The sequence below is a fragment of the Callorhinus ursinus genome, unplaced genomic scaffold, assembly GCF_003265705.2.
Source record: "Callorhinus ursinus isolate GAN/ISIS: 27379988/994484 unplaced genomic scaffold, GSC_fseal_2.0 scaffold2, whole genome shotgun sequence".
NCBI lineage: Eukaryota > Metazoa > Chordata > Mammalia > Carnivora > Otariidae > Callorhinus > Callorhinus ursinus.
In genome coordinates, this window is record NW_027397064.1 from 71,651,873 (window position 1) to 71,671,291 (window position 19,419).

Genomic DNA, 19,419 nt, shown 5'->3' on the forward strand with positions numbered 1-19,419 from the left:
GGATTGCTACAGAACACTGGGACTTCTACTTCTCTTAGTCTAGTCTCTTTAATTCCACCCATCATTATTCCTTAGATTGATTTAGCCTTTTTGTTAGTTAAACTATCAAGAGAAAACCAGAAACTGCCCTAGATATTTTAAAAAGAAAATCTGTTACAAGAAATTGGTTGTACAAGTAATGCACAAATTAAAAGACATAAGGAGAGGTGACCTAGACATTAGCCACAGCCAGAAGCTTCTGCATGTGTAAGGCTGGGGAAACAAAAACAGGGGATAGTGTAGCAGGCCAAGATCTGAGTCTACCTGGTAGAAGATAGGGACACTATGGGAGGGACTATTCAAAAGGAACTGGAGTCATGGTCTCAGAGCCATGGAAGAAAACTATCTACGGTTGGGGATGTCATCAATAGCAGAGAGGGGTGAGGGAAGGAAGGCAGAATGAAGACAAGATGAAGATGAAGACAAAGACACAGAAGAAAAAGAAGCAGCAGCCTGACTTGTACTCCTGTCCTCCAGTCTTCCACCAGTTCCTCCCATGAGTTGAACCTTCTAGAAACCAGTTGTCAGGAAAGCCTGAAATAGCATACACTATGATATGAGGATGAGCAGGGAAAGAATGAGAAATGGATCTGGCAGGAAACAGGCAACAAATGTGATACATTCTTTACTCAGATTTTACGTGTATTATGAAAACAGAAAAATGACTTCATATTTCTACTTCTAATCACTGTTAAAATTGCCCTCTCCCATTTGTAAAATAAGTATTCAGTATTTACCCTGAATATGTTACATCATTTGTGAGATTAACATAATCCAACAACTTTTTATTTGATGTATTCTGATTTCCTGGGTGCAAGGATTTAGATGAGATCACTGCCTTTAAGCCACTTGAAAGCTACCAGGGAAGGGAAGCAATCACACTATTGAGAGAGGACACTTAATTGTCTCTGTTACACTTCGGTAAGGGATGGACATGTCCTTTTTATGGCCCACGAAGGAGTAGTATTGCAGTGAAGACCTCTCTCTATCTCCATCGATGGAGAAATCACTTATAGGAAGGATGAGATCATTAGGGAACCCCCCAACAACCAGGGTTAGGATGATTGCATTGCAGCAAGGACAACATGGTTTTGTCTTGCAATATCTGAATCTACTCGACCATCTTTACATAGGCAAAGTGAGCTCACCTTGCATCCTCAGTCACTGTTGGATAAAACAACAACAACAACAGTCAGGATTTACTCTTTCAATTTCAGTTTCTCCGCATGTGAAGGGCTCAATAATAAGAATCTTGTAGATCTCAGGTTCTAGCCCTCTAGATCTAAATCCAGATCCTTATATTCAACTCCTTAACAAAAATCTCCACTTTAAATCCTTCATGCCTAATAATGATCTTTATGATCTTCAATGTTAAACCTGTTTCTCTAACATTCTATAGCTCAGTGAATGGCCACAATATCCTTTTAGCTGCTGATGCAACCAATCTTTCTTCCACCATTCTCATATATTTTCTTTCCATCCTTTCCCTTCCATGGCTAACTGCCAACCTCTATCAGTCTTACCTCCCAAACATCTTCAAAATTTTCATTTCACTCAGTAACCATAGCTACACCTGTCTGGATTACTCCATAGTTTCTTAACCGATATTCTTTCCATTAGCCTTACTCTTCCCCAAACTGTTCTCCACACTGACACCAGAGGTCCTCTCTAAAATGTAAATCAGATAATATCACTCTGAAACAAAAATGATTCAATGAATTCCCATTGCCCTTGGAGTAAAGTACAGTTTCTCTGTTGAAGAAGATGCCACTTTTTTTTTTTTAAGAAAGAGAGAGAGAGCACACAAACAGGTCGGGGAGGCAGAGGGAGAGGGAGAATCTTTTCTTTTTCTTTCTTTTTTTTTTTTTTGAGAGAGAGAGAGAGCATGAGGTGGAGGAAATGGGGAGAGGGAGAGAGAGAATCTTAAGCACACTGCAGGCCCAACACAGAGCCCGATGCAGGGCTTGATATCATGACCCTGAGATCATGACCTAAGCCAAAATCCAGAGTCAGTTACTGAGCCACCCAGGTGCCCAGAATATGCCATTTTTACAGATCAAAAAATGATTGAATTCAGCGATTTCATATGGTTCAATCTAATGTAATAGATTTTTTATTATCTGGTTAATGCTTTCCTTTCAGCCTCCATTCTTGACACTTTGCACATCTTCCAGTCCAGATGCAGAGAATGGGAGAAGTGGAATTACAGAGGAAAATGGTGAGTTTACTTTTAGACATCCTAAATTTGAAGAGCCTGTGGAATATCCCAAGGAAGATAGATATCTGATAGTTTTATAGATATGGGAAATGTGGGCTGGAACTATATGCTCGGGTATTATTATTATTATAAAAAATGCAGTTGAAGACATAGAACGTATAAGCTCAAAGAACTGTGTAGAATGAGAAGGATGGAGGCCTAAGGATGAAATCTAAGGACTGCCAATATAAGAATGGGCAAATGAAGAAAGGACTACAAAGAAGCCAGAGAAACATAAGATAAACTAAGAGAATGTGATATTATTGGAAAAATAACTTGGCTTTTTAAAGATGGAGATAAAATAGGAAAGAGCTCAAAGTATCCATTGGCTTTGGTTCTGGCTTGGAAGTCAGTGATAATACCATCAGTGAAAATATGGAGAGGAAGCTAGAGTACAAACTGTTAAACAGTGAAAAGAAGAAGTGGGACGTGAACACAGACAACTCTTAAAGAAGCTTGACTGTGATGATAAAGAGAAAAAGTATGTCTATAGCTATTAATTGATATGTAATAATAAACTGGTTGTAATAGTGAACTGTTGTAAGTTCTTGATGAGAAGTTACCAAACGATCTTACTTATTAAAAAATACTTGATCCTAGCTACAGCAATCAGACAACAAAAAGAAATAAAAGACATCTGAATCGGCAAAGAAGTCAAACTCTCACTCTTTGCAGATGATATGATACTTTATGTGGAAAACCCAAAAGACTCCACCCCAAAACTGCTAGAACTCATACAGGAATTCAGTAAGGTGACAGGATATAAAATCAATGCAGAGAAATCAGTGGCATTCCTATACACCACCACCAAGACAGAAGAAAGAGAAATTAAGGAGTCAATCCCATGTACAATTGCACCCAAAACCATAAGATACCTAGGAATAAATCTAACCAAAGAGGCAAAGAATCTGTACTCAGAAAACTATAGAATATTCACGAAAGAAATTGAAGAAGACACAAAGAAATGGAAAAATGTTCCATGCTCATGGATTAGAAGAACAAATATTGTGAAAATGTCTATGCTACCTAGAGCAATCTACACATTTAATGCAATCCCTATCAAAATACCATCCACTTTTTTTTAAAGAAATGGAACAAATAATCCTAAAATTTGTATGGAACCAGAAAAGACCCCGAATAGCCAGAGGAATGTTGAAAAAGAAAAGCAAAGCCAGTGTCATCACAATTCCGGACTTCAAGCTCTATTACAAAGCTGTAATCATCAAGACTGTATGGTACTGGCACAAAAACAGACACATAGATCAATAGAACAGAATAGAGAGTCCAGAAATAGACCCTCAACTCTGTGGTCAACTATCTTTGACCAAGCAGGAAAGATGTCCAGTGGAAAAAAGACAGTTTCTTCAACAAATGGTGCTAGGAAAATTGGACAGCCACATGCAGAAGAATGAAACTGGACCATTTCCTTACACCACACACAAAAATAGACTCAAAATGAATGAAAGACCTCAATGTGAGACAGGAGTCCATCAAAATCCTAGAAGAGAACACAGGCAGCAACCTCTTCGACCTCAGCTGTAGCAACTTCTTCCTAGACGCATCACCAAAGGCAAGGGAAGTAAGGTCAAAAATGAACTATTGGGACTTCATCAAGATAAAAAGTGTTTGCACAGCAAAGGAAACAGTCAACAAAACCAAAAGACAACCGATAGAATGGGAGAAGATATTTGCAAATGACATATCAGATAAAAGGCTAGTATCCAAAATCTGTAAAGAACTTATCAAACTCAACACCCAAAGAACAACTAATCCAATCAAGAAAGGGGCAGAAGACATGAACAGACATTTCTGCAATTCTGTATTAAGGAGGGCATGTATTGAATGGAGCACTGGGTGTTATACACAAACAATGAATCATGGAACACTACATCAAAAACTAATGATGTAATGAATGGTGACTAACATAACATAATAAAATAAAATAAAATAAATTCTTGAACATAAACACTTATTTTAAAACATAGTAATTTGCTTATCACTTAGCAATCTATAAATAATTGACAGTATCTGTTAAGCCCTTGACTATGTGCCAGGCACTGTGATTTGACTTTCTGTTTATGAATGCACTTAATTCTCACCAAAGGTTGGTTCCTTCTAGACAGCTCTGAGTTTCTGTTGTCTTTGATCACCACTGAAAGAGGTAGTTATTTCAACTATACATCCTTTCTCATAGACTTACCCTGATATCAACTTACTCATTATTTTCAGTCTCAAGCAGGAAATAATGGAGAGTAGTTAGTACTGCTCTCTTCATTCCTGCAGTAACCATTATTACTTATTTCTTAGTATTTCCAGTTGTTTGCCTTCATGGCACATAACACTTTTGTACTTTTTGCTTTCTTAGTGAGTTATTCATCCTATGACTGTTTATGACCAGTGAAATATAAAGAGAAGGAGCATGTGTGACTTCTCAGGGGAAAGCAATTCACTGTAGTTACAAGTTGATCCAAAAATGTTTCCTCTGCAACATCAGAGAAAAATATTCTAGAGTTTGGTGGATCCATGAGCCCACTCATGGGAAATTAATCCCTAGGCAACTCATAATCAACGTATAATGGGAAGGAGAAATAAACTTTTGTGGGTTTCCTGAGATTTGTGGCTTATTATCTCAGCATAACCAAACTATGTAGTTTCCAAATTGTTCCTCTTTGTCTCTTGGAACCCTCATTCCAAAACAGATAAACTCCTTTTTATTATTCTTAGCTTGGAAATCAGCATAGAAAACAGGATAGTGTGCACACTTTGGACTTAAACTGCTCAGTTTAAAATGTTGGTTCCACAACTTATGCACTTTGGGATCTTTATGTGATCTCTCTGAGTTTTACTATTCTCATCTGTAAAATAGTTATAATACTGGTATTTATTTCAGAGGGTTTTTTGAAAAGATAAAATTAAGTTATTATATGAAGTGCCTAGTGTAAACTTGATTCATAGTGATCTCTCAATAAAAGCTTGCTCTCTTTTTAAAATATTTTAAATTATTATTGTTCTCTTTTTTAGTTTCACTTTCTTATTTAAATTCCAGTTAGTTAACATACAGTGCAATATTAGTTTCCAGTGTAGAATTTAGTGATTCATCACTTACATACAATGCCCAGTGCTCATCACAAGTGCCCTCCTTACCATCACCATCCAGAATTCTTTCCATTTTGTACCTTAATTGAAGCTTGCTTGTCCATATATAAATATAATAGATATTCATCTGTGGCTCATTTTTTAACATCCTTAGATTTAGGAGTTGAGACTAGAGTCCATGTGCTTCCCAGTGGCACTTGTAAAAATTTCTGCTCTTTTGGACTTAGGTTATTTGGATGTATCACACCTGGTTCATTCCCAATTTCTGTCGTCTGCTATCTCTTAGGTGTATACTCCTTAATATCCTGGAAAATGTGGAACCAGGCTCAGTTTTCCCTCAACCCTTAAGTGTTTTATTATTCTGGAGGATTTCATTCATGTTAACAAGCCATCCAAAACAAAACAAACCCTAAAACCTAGTTTCTCAGTTTTCAACTACCTCACTCCCTCTACTTCATTTGAGAACTTAAGTCAATTTTAAATATTTATTTATTTATTTGAGAGAGAGAGAGCACACATGAGTCGGGGGGAGGGAAGATGGAGAGAATCTTCAGGCAGACTCCCTGCTGAGCTCAGAGCCTGCTAGGGGGACTTGATCTCATGACCCATGAAATCATGACCTGAACCAAAACCAAGAGTCGGTTCCTTAACCAGCTGAGCCACCCAGGTGCCCCTAATCTTAAATCCACTTTAATAAATACTGTCAGATTATATTCACAGCTTCTTCACCTTGGAAAGATTTAAATTTAAATATCTAACTCTCATTGCTTTCTACGTTTCTATGCTTCCAGATTCCTAACTCAATTACTTCCTCTGCACTCTTTACCGACCCTTTTGAGTTTTCCAGTCTCTTAAACCAAACTATCAGCCTCCTCATGCCTCACTTCCTTTACTCACCAGATTAGATCCAACTGCTACATTATTTTAATTAATCCTTTCCCAACTCCTTCATCAATGGCCCTTTTGCCATTCCATCCAAATCAACTGTCAAAATTCCAACTATGAGTTAATACAAGAATTTACCTTCTTCATTACTACAAAATTTCCTGGAAAATATCACAGTTATTCTGCCACTACCAATTTGTGGCCTTGTATCATTGGGTAGATCAATCTTCATTTCTTTAGTCAGCTTTGACTCTTACTCTGTTTTGGTTCATACTCAGTAGAATATTTATTCTTCTGAATCACTGAGAATGTGTCTAACTTTCTGTGCTCCTGTTACAAATTTAGTTGAATCTAAATCCATACTTGCCTTGTTGGTTTCTGCTAGAATGGAAATAATGTCTCTTTCAATCTAAACTCAATCTGTACCAGTGCTCTGAATGCACCTCCGTTTGCCAGTTATCCTCCCTTTCTCCTCATCTTCAAACTTTCATTTCTAAATGCCCTTACTCACCCTCATCCTCATCAAACTGTTGTGAAATGACAGAAAATACACATATTGCTCTCTGCCCCCAGTTCCTGGTACACAACTCCTAAAACCCTTAGGGTCTCCTAGGTGATAGGAGTCTTTTATTCTAATGAGGTGACTCTTGGTGGGTTCCAGGATAGCTTTAGGATGGAGGTTGGCTCTCAGGAAAACCAATCTGTAAGTAGAAGCTTCGACTTTTCACCACACTCCCCATCCTCCATGAAGGGGGAGGGGCTGGAGACTGAGTTAATGATGAACCCTCCACAAAAATCTCTAAAATGTAGAGTTTAGAGAGGTTCTGGGTTAGTGAACATATCTATATGCCAGGAATATGCCCACCCCAACTCCACGGAGACAGAAACTTCTGCACTTGGGACCATTCCAGACTTTGCCCTATGTATCTCTTCTTTTGGCCATTCATATGTATCCTTTATCATAGTGTTTATTACATAATAAGGTGGTAAACATGTTTCTCAGAGTTCTGTAAGTTGTTTTAGCAAAGGATTGAATACAAAGATGGGGTTGTGGTAACCTCTCATCCATAGCCAAGTCAGACAGAAGTTGTGAGTAACCTGAGAACCTACTACTTGAGATTGGTGTCTGAAGTGGGGGGCCTGAGCCCTTAACCTCCAGGCCCTATACTAACTTCCAGTTGTTAGTGTCAGAATTGCTTGGTGTGGAAAACTTGAACATCTGGTATCAGTGATGAGGGAACAGAAGGCAAGCTGAGGACAAAGCAGAAGCTGACACCCCACAACCGATCCCCCTCCATGGGATATATGTGACATTCCTCAGGCACTCCTGGCTGCCCTAAAGAAAAAACAAATAGTTAACTTATAGAGATTACAATCCTACAAGAGGGGAGTCTCCCACAGTTTACAAATGTTTTAGCAATCTATAAGAACAAAGCATTCCTATCATCAATAACCTAGCTTCCAGAAGGAAATGTAGATACAATTAAATGCCCTTATAACCTGCAGACCACTGATGGATAATTGAAGCGGGCAGAGTGTAATGTTCCTCCGGGAAGCTCCCAACTATCTTAATGTTAATGCCTTACGTGAGGGGTAAACAACCTTAACTTGACAAAGGCAAGGCCTCTGGTATCTTGTAGGTCCTCTTTAGCATATGAAAGTTCTTTTGAAACCTCCCTTTTTCCTTACCTCCCCCAACCCCATAGTATATAATCAGCCACCCCTCACAACCCTGGGGCAGCAGCTCTTTCTACCCAAGGCTCCTGTTCCCCGTGTTTTAATATAAACCACCATTTTGCACCAAAGACGTCTCATGAATTCTTTCTTAGTCGTCTGCTCCGGACTTCACTTATATTCTAAAACTTCATCATCATAAGTACTGTGAATATGAGAGTAAGGGACAAAAATGGTTTTCTTTCTTCTATGCAACTATACGTATATAATTTCTTCCATTAAGCAAAACTTTTATAAGCCCACATTTTTTTGCAACAGCTTTTTATCTCTCTCCCTTTTCTTATTGGATTTTGGGGAGATTTCCTATATTTTGTTGCCTTTAATTCAATTCCAACTTCACCCTATATTACCTGGATCTTTTCACCACTGTCTTCTCAATAGGATGTAACTTCCTGTTCCTTTTCTTGTTTGACTGCTGGGGAGCATTTAATAAGGCTGAACACTTCCTTCCTAGTTTTCACTGCCACTGTCTTCCTATTACTGCTCTCTCCTAGTTTTTCCAATCTCTAGCTGCTCCTCAGTTTATTTTAAAACTTCCTTACCTCTGCCCACGCCTTAATGTTTCTATCCCTTACTGTTCTGCCCCTCACCTCAAATGCCCAGAATCATTTTGTCCTCTCTGGGGGCCTCATTTACATCACAATGGCTCCCCTCTGCCATCTGTATCAGTTCTGATGCTTTGTCATGGCCAAAGGGCTCCAGTAGCTCCGGCCCAGGTTTCCACTCCAGTCTCACATTTGCTTTTCCTCAACATTTTAACTGCTTATTAAGTATTTGTTGCATGACTGATGAAAGCATTATTTGTGAAGATTAAGTACAATTTTGATTGACTAGGATCACTCAGTAATAAGTGTCAAAGTAAGGTCTCAAACCCAAGTCTCTCTTCTAAGCAGAGTTTATTTTATACCACAGAATAGCACAGAATAGCAATGTTTTAAAAAAAATAGTCTAGTAAGGTTCTATAAAATAGTATTTTTTAAGGACAAGACCTCAAGTTTTATCCTCAATACATTCTGCTATATGTCTAGCAGTATTTTTTTTAACTGTTTTGTATCCAATAAGCTGATTTTAAAGGGATTAAATATAAAGAAGAAGGAAGATCATGGGGCACCTGGGTGGTGCAGTTAGTTGAACATCTGACTCTTGATTTTAGCTGGGGTCATGATCTCAGGGTTGTGAGATTTAACTCTGCATTGGGCTCTGCGCTCAGCAGGGAGGCTGCTTGACATTCTCTCTCTCCCTCTGCCCCTCTCCCCCAAATAAATAAATAATAAATAAATATAAAATCTTTACAAAAAAGAAGAAGAAGAAGGAAGATCACTTGAGACTTTAACCAGAATTTACTATTCATATAAGGCAGATAAAAGTAGTGATTGAAGGAATTCAGTGATCAAAGCTAAGTGATAAGGGAAAGGTGAAGACTACAATGAAATAGAAAGCATATGTTCTGTCTAAATATATTCACATCCACTTTTTTTTTAAACAATATTTATGCCAAGCAAAATGTATCTGTGGGCCTATACTAATTCTCATTGTTTTCAACCTTTACTTCAATAATAGCCTGAATTAGAAGCAGCTTTGTCTAGAGATATCCAAATCGGTAGCAGAATTTTTCTCTTATAGCAAATGTTATACTTCTTGGTTTAAGCTGAACATTAATTACAGTTATTCATTCCACAGATGCTTGATGACAGAAAAAATAGAATATTTGACCAGGAGACAACAGGAGGAGAAAAAAAAAATGAGAACATGCTGTCATGGTGTTCTCTTAGAACCTTGCATGGGGAAAATGTACAGAGAGAGGGAGAGAAGAAAATTTTTCTGCCCCACAGTCTTCATGAATCCTAATTTTTCAGCATCAAATCTAGGCTTCTCTGGAGGACTTTCAAAGCCATTTGTAAAGGAAAGCAGCTAATATTATTGCTGAGGTCTAAAACGAATGACTTCTCATGATGCTCTAATGTAGTCAAGAGAAACCAGTTCATTAAAGGGATGTTGGATACATGCCTGACTGCTACCTCAGTCTACCCAACCTTCTTTTTTTATTTTTTATTTTTTTTATTTTATTATGTTATGTTAATCACCATACATTACATCATTAGTTTTTGATGTAGTGTTCCATGATTCATTGTTTGCATATAACACCCAGTGCTGCATTCAATACGTGCCCTCTTTAATACCCATCACCAGGTTAACCCATCCCTCACCCCCCTCCCCTCTAGAACCCTCAGTTTGTTTCTCAGAGTCCATAGTCTCTCATGGTTCGTCTTCCTCTCAGATTTCCCCTTTTCATTTTTCCCTTCCTACTATCTTTTTCTTTTTTCTTTTTTAACATATACTGTATTATTTGCTTCAGAGGTACAGATCTGTGATTCAACAGTCTTTCACAATTCACAATGCTCACCATCCTTCTATATCATGGCAGATGTTGGTAGTTGACCAAAGCACTCATTTCAAATCGAGCCCCTTCCAGGTCTCAAAATTCTTTTCAATATAACGAGTACTACTCTTTGATTTTTATATGACTTAGATCAAATTTAGCCTGGAGGGCATCTATCCATCTATATCTATGTCTATAATCCTCTACCTAGAAAGACATGACAATACAGATAATACAGAGCCTAGTAAGCACTGACATAGCTAGAAGAGTAAAACGAATGAAACCTGATTTAGTGACAGAAACAGCCCACCCTGGATATGGGCCTTTTAGACTCATGACTATGTGCTTCATTTTTATGTATTTTCTCTTAAATCAAGCCCTTATATATTAACTGCAACGTTCTCCTATCTGCCCTCCTTGAATCAAGCCTCTTGCTTCCTATCTACCCCACACGTTAACTAGATTAATCTACCATAAATTCCACTTGCATCTTGTCACTCTCTTGTTCAAACAAATTGTTATCTTCCATTATATCCAATAGTTCTTTGTCTATTCATTTTATTTATTAAAATAAAAAGTGCTGTGATTCAGTAAATTTGGGGTACACTGAGTTTAGCTATTGTATTTCTTAGAGAAGAAGTCCCTACTTACATGTCATGGAACAGTAGTATTTTACACAAAAATCAGACTGGAAAATCTTACCATAATACAAGCATAGACAAATACTCACTTTAGGGAGTATTTCCTGATCACAGACAGCCTGATAAGAAATAGAATTGTATTGATTGGTAACAAAAATATAAACTAGGATAAATACTCTGGAATGATGCTGTGCATTGAAATCCATATTTTTGTTTGCAGTCCTACCATTCTTAATTCATGATTTGCCTATTGTAATTATCCAAGCAGATTTAGTTTTGGTTTTCTTTATTATATCCTGTTTTTCTCTCATGCTTTAAGAATGGCTTTTAAAGCCTTATTTATATTTCTAAATTAATGGTTCGTGTAGTGAAATAGGACCTAGCAGTGAAAGAAGAAGGTAAGCACTCAAAAATGAGTCCATAAATGAATTTCAGAGTAATGTTTGCTGACAAAATTGTGTTATGATTTTCTTTTCTCCTAGTTTTCCATCCGTAGATAACAATGCCATATGTTTGTTTTTATGGTCTTTACTTTGTCTTTTATAGGGTCTGATAAGCAATTTGAAGTCTGAAAATAAAGATCAACTTTTTGCATTTCCAGGGTGATATTAGGACTTTGTGGTTGTTTGCACAGTTCCACTTAAAGATCACAATCTGAAACACATTGATGAATAAAAATGTCTTCTCCATGCCTAAGGAACCAAAGTAAATCTGCAAATGCTAAACTGTAGAGTGTCCCAGGAAAGGACATCACGTAGCTCTGGCCTTTAAGTAAAATTATATATGAACACAAATGCATTTCTCGATAACAGGGAAATGTGAAAAACAATTACATGGAGATGTGACAATGGTAGCAGTCTGATACTGCAGATGTAGAGAATCGCCCTTTATACCAAGCATCCTCGATAACCCAAGTATGATAGGCAGAATCATGCCACCCTCCCACCCCTTGCAAAATGTCTATGCTATGCTTTAATTCATAGAACTTGTGAATCTGTCACCTTCCATGGAAAAAGCGAGGCTTTGCAGATGTAATTAAAGTCAAGGACCTTAAAATGGATTGATTATCCTGGATTAAGTAAATGAATGTGATCTGATCACAAGTTCTTAAAAGTGGAAGAGGAAGGCAGAAGAATTGATCAGAGACATGTGCCATGAGAATGACCCAACCACCATTCCTGGCTTTGAAGATAGAGGAAAATGGCCATGAGCCAAGTAATGTGGTGGCTTCTAGAATTTGGAAATGACCCTCAGTTTATAGGTAGCAAGATTGTATGGACCTTGGTCCTACAATGACAAAGAACTGAATTCTGCCAATGGTGCCCATAAATAGGAAATAGATCCTTCCCTGGAGCCTCCAGAAAGGAATGCTACCTGCTGTTACCTGGTGAGATCTGTACTGGACTCTGAACCTACAGCACTGTAAGATAATAAATTTGTGTTGTTTTAAGCTATTGTTTATGGTAATTTGATGCTGCATTGACAGAAAACTAATGTACCAAGTAACAAATAACATCAGGAAATCACATTAGAAGGATATAATGGTAAAAAATATATAGCATGGATTTACATAGTTAGAGACTGACTTTTTGAAACCTTAGAAGCAGATGCAAGTATTCATCCATGTTTTCTTGGGCAGGCCTATGTCCTATGCCTTCTCCATGCATGTCTATTGATGGTTTTCAAGTGTAGGCAACAGGACTTCCTAGGGAAGTGTTTTTCATGGATGGCTTATTGCTAACAACTACTCTTATGCACATTCTAGAACATTCACTTGTATATTGTCATTTTACTCTTTGTAACAGAGTGGCAATTATAGATTAAGAGTAAATATTTCAAATTGTTAAATAAGTCAGACTTGTTACCAGAACTGATTTTTCCCATAATAATAGAAACATAAAACAAAATCATTAATAAGTAATAAAGCCTTGACCATTTCCTTGTATACTCTTTTTTGAATTCTTATTCCATTGTTGGTTCAACCCTTTGGTGATTATGATGTTTTATCTTACATCTGCTTGGAAGAGTCTCAAAGCCAGTTGTGTGAGTTCTAGGCACTAATGGTATTACAGTAAATATTTACACAACTATTAGTAGACATTTAACCTATCCTTTTAGGCCTTGATGAAACTCTAGATTTATTTGACACTTTGATTATAACCAAAAGATGCAATCAATTAATTTAAACATATCCATTTAACTTTTATTGAGTACTTACTACATGTTAGGTACTGCTACAAGTATATGGAAGAGAAGTTCAACCCTGGGTGACATCACAGTTCATTTGAGGAGTCCTGGTTGTCAACAAGTAGGAGGAGGTTCTTGATGATCCAGAGAACTGGTTAGCGTAAACAATGCCAGTGGGTTAGGCAAACCTTCTCCACTAGAGAGTGATATCCTTTGATTTATATGGGGCTAGAAACTTCTTGAAAAATTTCTTGAATTCTGATGTCACAACAGGTGACGTACAAGAATGCCTGTCACCTTAGTTGAATTGGGATGAAGAGCTAAATTACAGAAGTTTGATTGAAAATCCCTAGTTAAAAATCCCTTCATAGGGAAATGACGACTAACCAGAAATTCCAGAGTCACAAATAGGGGCTGGGAGGTAGAGGGGAAGAACATGTGGACCTTAGGAGACCTGTGGTATCCCAAGCTCTCACTGAGTAGTGTAGTGGTTGGGGGTACAGGATTCAGAGCCAGACTGCCTGGGTTCAAATCCCAGCTCTGCCACTTAATAGCCTGGGCTTCTTGGGTAAGTTACTTCTGTGTATTTTACTTTCATCAGTTGCAAAGTGGAGATAACTATATCTATATTAGAGAGCTTTTGTAAAGATGCAATGCGTCTGGGGCACCTGGGTGGCTCAGTCGTTAAGCGTCTGCCTTCGGCTCAGGTCATGATCCCAGGGTCCTGGGATCGAGCCCCACATCAGGCTCTCTGCTCTGCGGGAAGCCTGCTTCACCCTCTCCCACTCTCTCTGCTTGTGTTCCCTCTCTCGCTGTGTCTCTCTCTGTCAAATAAATAAGTAAAATCTTTAAAAAAAAAAGATGAAATGCATCAATACATGTAAAGTTCTTAGAAAAGTTTCAGACATGTATTTAACACAATCAGTGTAGCTCTCATTCATAGCCCTGGGATGAAGGACTGTGGGGCTTTTCTAAAGGAGCAGAACAAAAAGAAAGAGAAGCCACTTTTCTATTTGCAGGTGAGAGAGAAGCTCTGGAGACCAAGTGAGTCACAGAGGCTTTATTCGGTGGCTTGGAGATGAGAAGCAGAAGGGAGAGCAGAACCCAGTCTGGAATGCAGTGATGGTGCAGATACTAGCCAGAGAAAGGGAGCAGCAGCTGAGAGCAGAGGTGATGGAGAAGCAGTAAGCCAAGTGACTCACCAGTGGCTCAAGGCATAGAGGTAGAAACTGGTGGCACGCTGGATGGCCCCGTGGCAGTGACAGGCAGTGGTCCAAGCAGAACAGGCAGAGGGTGGCCTGGGGCAGAGTGACCCGAGACTGATTCCAGAAAGGAGTATAGTACAAGACTGTCTGGGCAGGTTTATAGCTCGCATATGGTGGTTTTGCCTCTTGGGGAGGCACCTGTAGGAGACTCTAGAGAGAGGAGAAGATCTATAAAGGGGACAGGGCAGAGGTTCTGTGTTCCAAAGGTAGGAAAAGGCTTTTAAACCACTAAGTTTTGTGTCTTTTAAAATGACCTTAATGTACACACAATTTGGTGAGAATTGGGCAAACTTCAGGTTGCACAAATTGCATGTTATATGTAATGTGATAGATCTTCTAACAGAAGGATCAAGTGCAAGCCCCGAGAAGGGAACAGATTTGTCCTGAACACACTGGAAAAGTTGAAGTACTGAAATGGAGAAATGATTTAAAGAAAAATTAAAATAAAATGTGCTAAGGCTATGGATAAGAAGGAAATTTAATTAATTTTCTTTTTTTGCATTCTACTTATGTTAGTGCTTCAACCATAATTATATATATCTTTGTTTTGTATAAAGAAGTAATGTTGTATTGGCCTTTGATCTCTCATTTTTTTATGAACAGATTCTGCTGATAGCTTCTGTCAATCATTTACATTTATTGTGCATACTTTGTATACGTGACCCTTTAGTAAGCAGTGAGGAGATGGTATGCTCATTGAAAAACCATCTCTTCCTTCTTCCGAGAGCAACTTTCTGAATGGTTGTAGCACACAAGAAGAAAATGTCACAAAGCACCTATGAAGCTTATGCAAATATATGTGCAGTTCACTGCAATGCAATAAATTGTGTATACAATAGTCAAAGGGAATGTGTGGAATTGCATGCTTGTGTGTGTGTGTGTTGCTTTACAGTTGGCCTCTACTCCCTTGATATAAAATAGTGTCAAAGGAACTTGTAGTCCTAATACTTTTAATATTTAATGTTTCCTTATAAAAGCTACATTTCAGAATTCAGTAGTCAATAGCACAGACATAAAATATAAAGTTGAAGTCAGATTCAATAAAATTCACTTCACATTTTGCTACAATAATTGATCATAGCCTCTGAATTAGAAAGAACTCAGATGTCAGATACTTCAATGTTTCTCCCATTGCACAAAAGCTTTCTACATCGTCCCTGAGAGATTGCCTCTGGAATCTGTTTGCCATTCCAATCTCATTGACGCTTCTTTAGTATTCTTCCCTAGTTTCTGGTTTTCTTCCAGGCTCTGAAATAACGTGTACCAGGAGTTATCTGCTTTCTCATTTCTTCTCACTCCTTCTCCCTTTTGGACCCCTTCCCCCTTTCTTCTTTACCCTCTTTTCCTCAGTCCTCCCTAATAACTAAAGTAGGACTTTTAATACGCGAGTCTGTTCTTGATTCTCAGGCCCCAGTCATGCGTGTTCAGCTGTACGATAGACTTTTTCAGCTAGAGATTCCACTAAAACCATGCCTGGACATGACTTAGCTCCTGCGTCCTCTACTGTGGTTTATGGCACCACCCTATGCTGGGTTCAAACCCCAAGTATCTCTACATCTTTCCTCTCTCTTCCTCCCTATACCAAGTTAGGAGAGAGGAAGAAATGAACAGGGAGCCTAAAGAATTTGGTCTTGGTTTTAGCCTCACTAAGTAACAGTTCCTGGGACCGCTGAACAATTCAGGTAATTGCTTTAAGCTTCCGTTTATCTAACAAATGAGCTGATTGGAATAAATAATTTCTAAAGTTCTTTCCAACGCCAACATTCTGTTTCTATGTATGATTCCAACTACTATCAATTCTATTGCAATCAGTTTTTGTTCTCTCTCTCTCCTCTTGTCTATTTCTCCCTTCATCTCTGCTGATTCCATCCCCATTACCTAGACTTTTATGTCTTCAATGGATTTTCCTCAGTTAGTCATTTCTTCAACTTATCATTCCAACACATTGTCTGAGTAATTGCCAAAGTAATTTTCCTCAAATATAATGACGGTGATATCCTTTTTTGTTCACTAACCTGCAATGACTCACTTTGTCCTAAGGTTAAAACCCTAACCACAAGATCTGACTAGAAACTATAGTTTCATTTCCCTCTGCCTCTCTTACCCATATTCATCTGCAGTTCTAGAGGTCACTTGAACTACTTGCTCTTCCCAAACATTTCTTCTATTTTCTAGGCCATGCTCCTTAGCTCAGTCTGTTTCTTCTGCTTGGAATTTCCTTTTCTTTCCCTTTCTGTATGTCCATGTCCTGCTCATTGCTTAAATTGAAAAGAAAAGACTTCCATGAAGATTTCTATATAAATTGGGCAATAATGCTAACTACTATGACCAACAAAACTTAAAATCTTAGTGGCTTAATGCTAACACCAATATTCCATTGGCCAGAAGTTAAATGATAGAGTGGCTGAGAAATGCAATCTAACTGTGTGTCCAGAAAGGAATAGGAGTGACTTTTTTTGAACACATAGGTCTTTGCACTTTCTTTGTTCCCTTCCCCAAAGAAGCTAGAAATAATTTCTCCTTTTAGAAAACACTCAAATCCATTTATGCAGCAAAAATTCTAGAATTTTATTTTACCATAATTGCTGATAGTCGATATTCCAGACATTCATACAATTTGACCATATTTTCAAATGAATTCTCATAGGCTTGAATATAATATTCTCATATTTTAAAATTTCCTATGTGTCTGGTTTTACACTTCTCTTTTCATCCTAAAATTTGTTAATGCTCTTCATCTTATTTTCTTGATTATATTTGTCAGATGTTTATTTTATGTTACCTTTTCCAAAGACCAAGATCTTGGATTTGTTTTTGTATTTTGTCTCTCATTCCTCTGGGCCCCTGCTCTTACCCTCTATTTCATCCTTATGTATTGAAAATGCTTTTTTCTCTATATTTCCAACGCCTTGTTATTTATTTAATTTAAGTAAAATAATTTCAGTTTAATAATTGCCTCTGACTAGAGTGTTGGTCCACCCACTACTATACTACAATGGGATCTTCACTCTGCCACTTGTTACATATTTTACGTTGGAAAAATGACTTAATATTCCAAGCTTCACTTTCTGCAAATGCAAATACAATATGACATTTCTAAGAGGCTTGTTGTGATCATCAAATGAGCTAATGCATGGGATGCAATCAATGGAGTCCATATCACATTTAAATACTCAATAAATGTTAGTTCTTTTTGGTTTTATAATTTTTGGTGTTTTCTATTCTACAGTGCTAATTTGTGCTTCATCTGACTCAGTGTTTATTTAGCAGTGAGTTTTAAACTTTTTATATTGTTGGAGCTCTTTGTTTAAACTTTGTTTAAATAATTGACAATATTTTCATTGTGTTTTGAAAGTGTATTTTAAACAATTTTGGCTTTGGAGAAGTGATTTCCATTCTCTTCATGTCCTAGGCTATTTTCACTTTTTTTTTTTTTAATTAACATATAATGTATTATTTATTTCAGGGATACAGGTCTGTGATTCATAGGTCTTACACAATTCACAGCACTCACTGTAGCATACCCTCCCCAATGTCCATCACCCAGCCACCCCATCCCTCCCACCCCCCTCCACTCCAGCAACTCTCAGTTTATTTCCTGAGATTAAGAGTCTCTTATGGTTTGTCTCCCTCTCTGGTTTCGTCTTGTTTCATTTCTCCCTCCCTTCCCCTATGATCCTCTGTCTTGTTTCTCAGATTCCACATATCAGTGAGATCATATGATTAATTGTCTTTCTCTGATTGACTTATTTTGCTTAGTATAATACCCTCTAGTTCCATCCACATTGTTGCAAATGGCAAGATTTCATTTTTTGATGGCTGCATAATATTCCATTGGATATATACACCACATCTTCTTTATCCATTCATCTGTCGATGGACATCTTGGCTCTTTCCACAGTTTGGCTATTGACCAGCTTAGCATTCTTTCTTAATAAAGCACCAGAATGTTACTTCTTGAATGTTATTATTCGCACTTTGTTTTATAACAAAAGCACCATATAAGAAAAGGACAAAGGTGGCAGTGAGATATGAAGAATGCTAATGTTAAATGTGAATGCGGTTTATATTTTTCCTAAATTTGCAATAATGCTAAATATATTAATGCAGATCTAAGACCAATGCAACCAGATGAACCTCAAGCATAATATGAAGAAAATAAATCATGAATCCTGCAACCAAACAGAATATGCTTACTAATACAATTAATGAAATAAGGAATTCTCTGACCTATAGGACTGTGCAATTCAAATAATTTAAATAATCACATGTTATTCATCTTTATCCATTCATCTGTTGATGGACATCTAGGCTCTTTCCATAGTTTGGCTATTGTGGACGTTGCTGCTATAAACATTGGGGGTGCATGTGCCCCTTCAGATCAGTACATTTTTATCTTTGGGGTAAATACCCAGTAGTGCAATTGCTAGGTCATAGGGTAGCTCTATTTTCAACTTTTTGAGGAACCTCCATACTGTTTCCCAGAGTGGCTGCACCAGCTTGCATTCCCACCAACAGTGGAGGAGGGTTCCCCTTTCTCCACATCCTCACCAACATCTATCGTTTCCTGACTTGTTAATTTTAGCCATTCTGACTGGTGTGAGGTGGTATCTCCTTGAGGTTTTGATTTGTATTTCCCTGATGCCAAGTGATGTTGAGCACTTTTTCATGTGTCTGTTGGCCATTTGGTTGTCTTCTTTGCAGATATTTCTGTTCATGTCTTCTGTCCATTTCTTGATTGGATTAGTTGTTCTTTGGGTGTTGAGTTTTTTTTTTTTTAAAGATTTTATTTGTTCATTTGAGACACAGAGATACAGAGAAAGAGCATGAGCAGAGGGAGAGGCAGAGGGAGAAGCAGGCTCCCCACTGAGCCAGGAGCCGGATGCAGGGCTCGATCCCAGGACCCCAGGATCATGACCCGAGCCGAAGGCAGAT

General features: G+C 37.9%; 1 long non-coding RNA gene across 1 annotated transcript; it reads right to left on the bottom strand.

Annotated features, from left to right (window-relative positions):
- Positions 1-7,227: 7,227 nt before the first annotated feature.
- LOC141374788 (uncharacterized) lies at positions 7,228-8,585 on the bottom strand. Its single transcript, XR_012381906.1, has 2 exons — positions 8,362-8,585; positions 7,228-7,613 (listed from the first exon to the last, which is right to left on the bottom strand). It is a non-coding gene; the product is annotated as an uncharacterized lncRNA (long non-coding RNA).
- Positions 8,586-19,419: the final 10,834 nt, after the last annotated feature.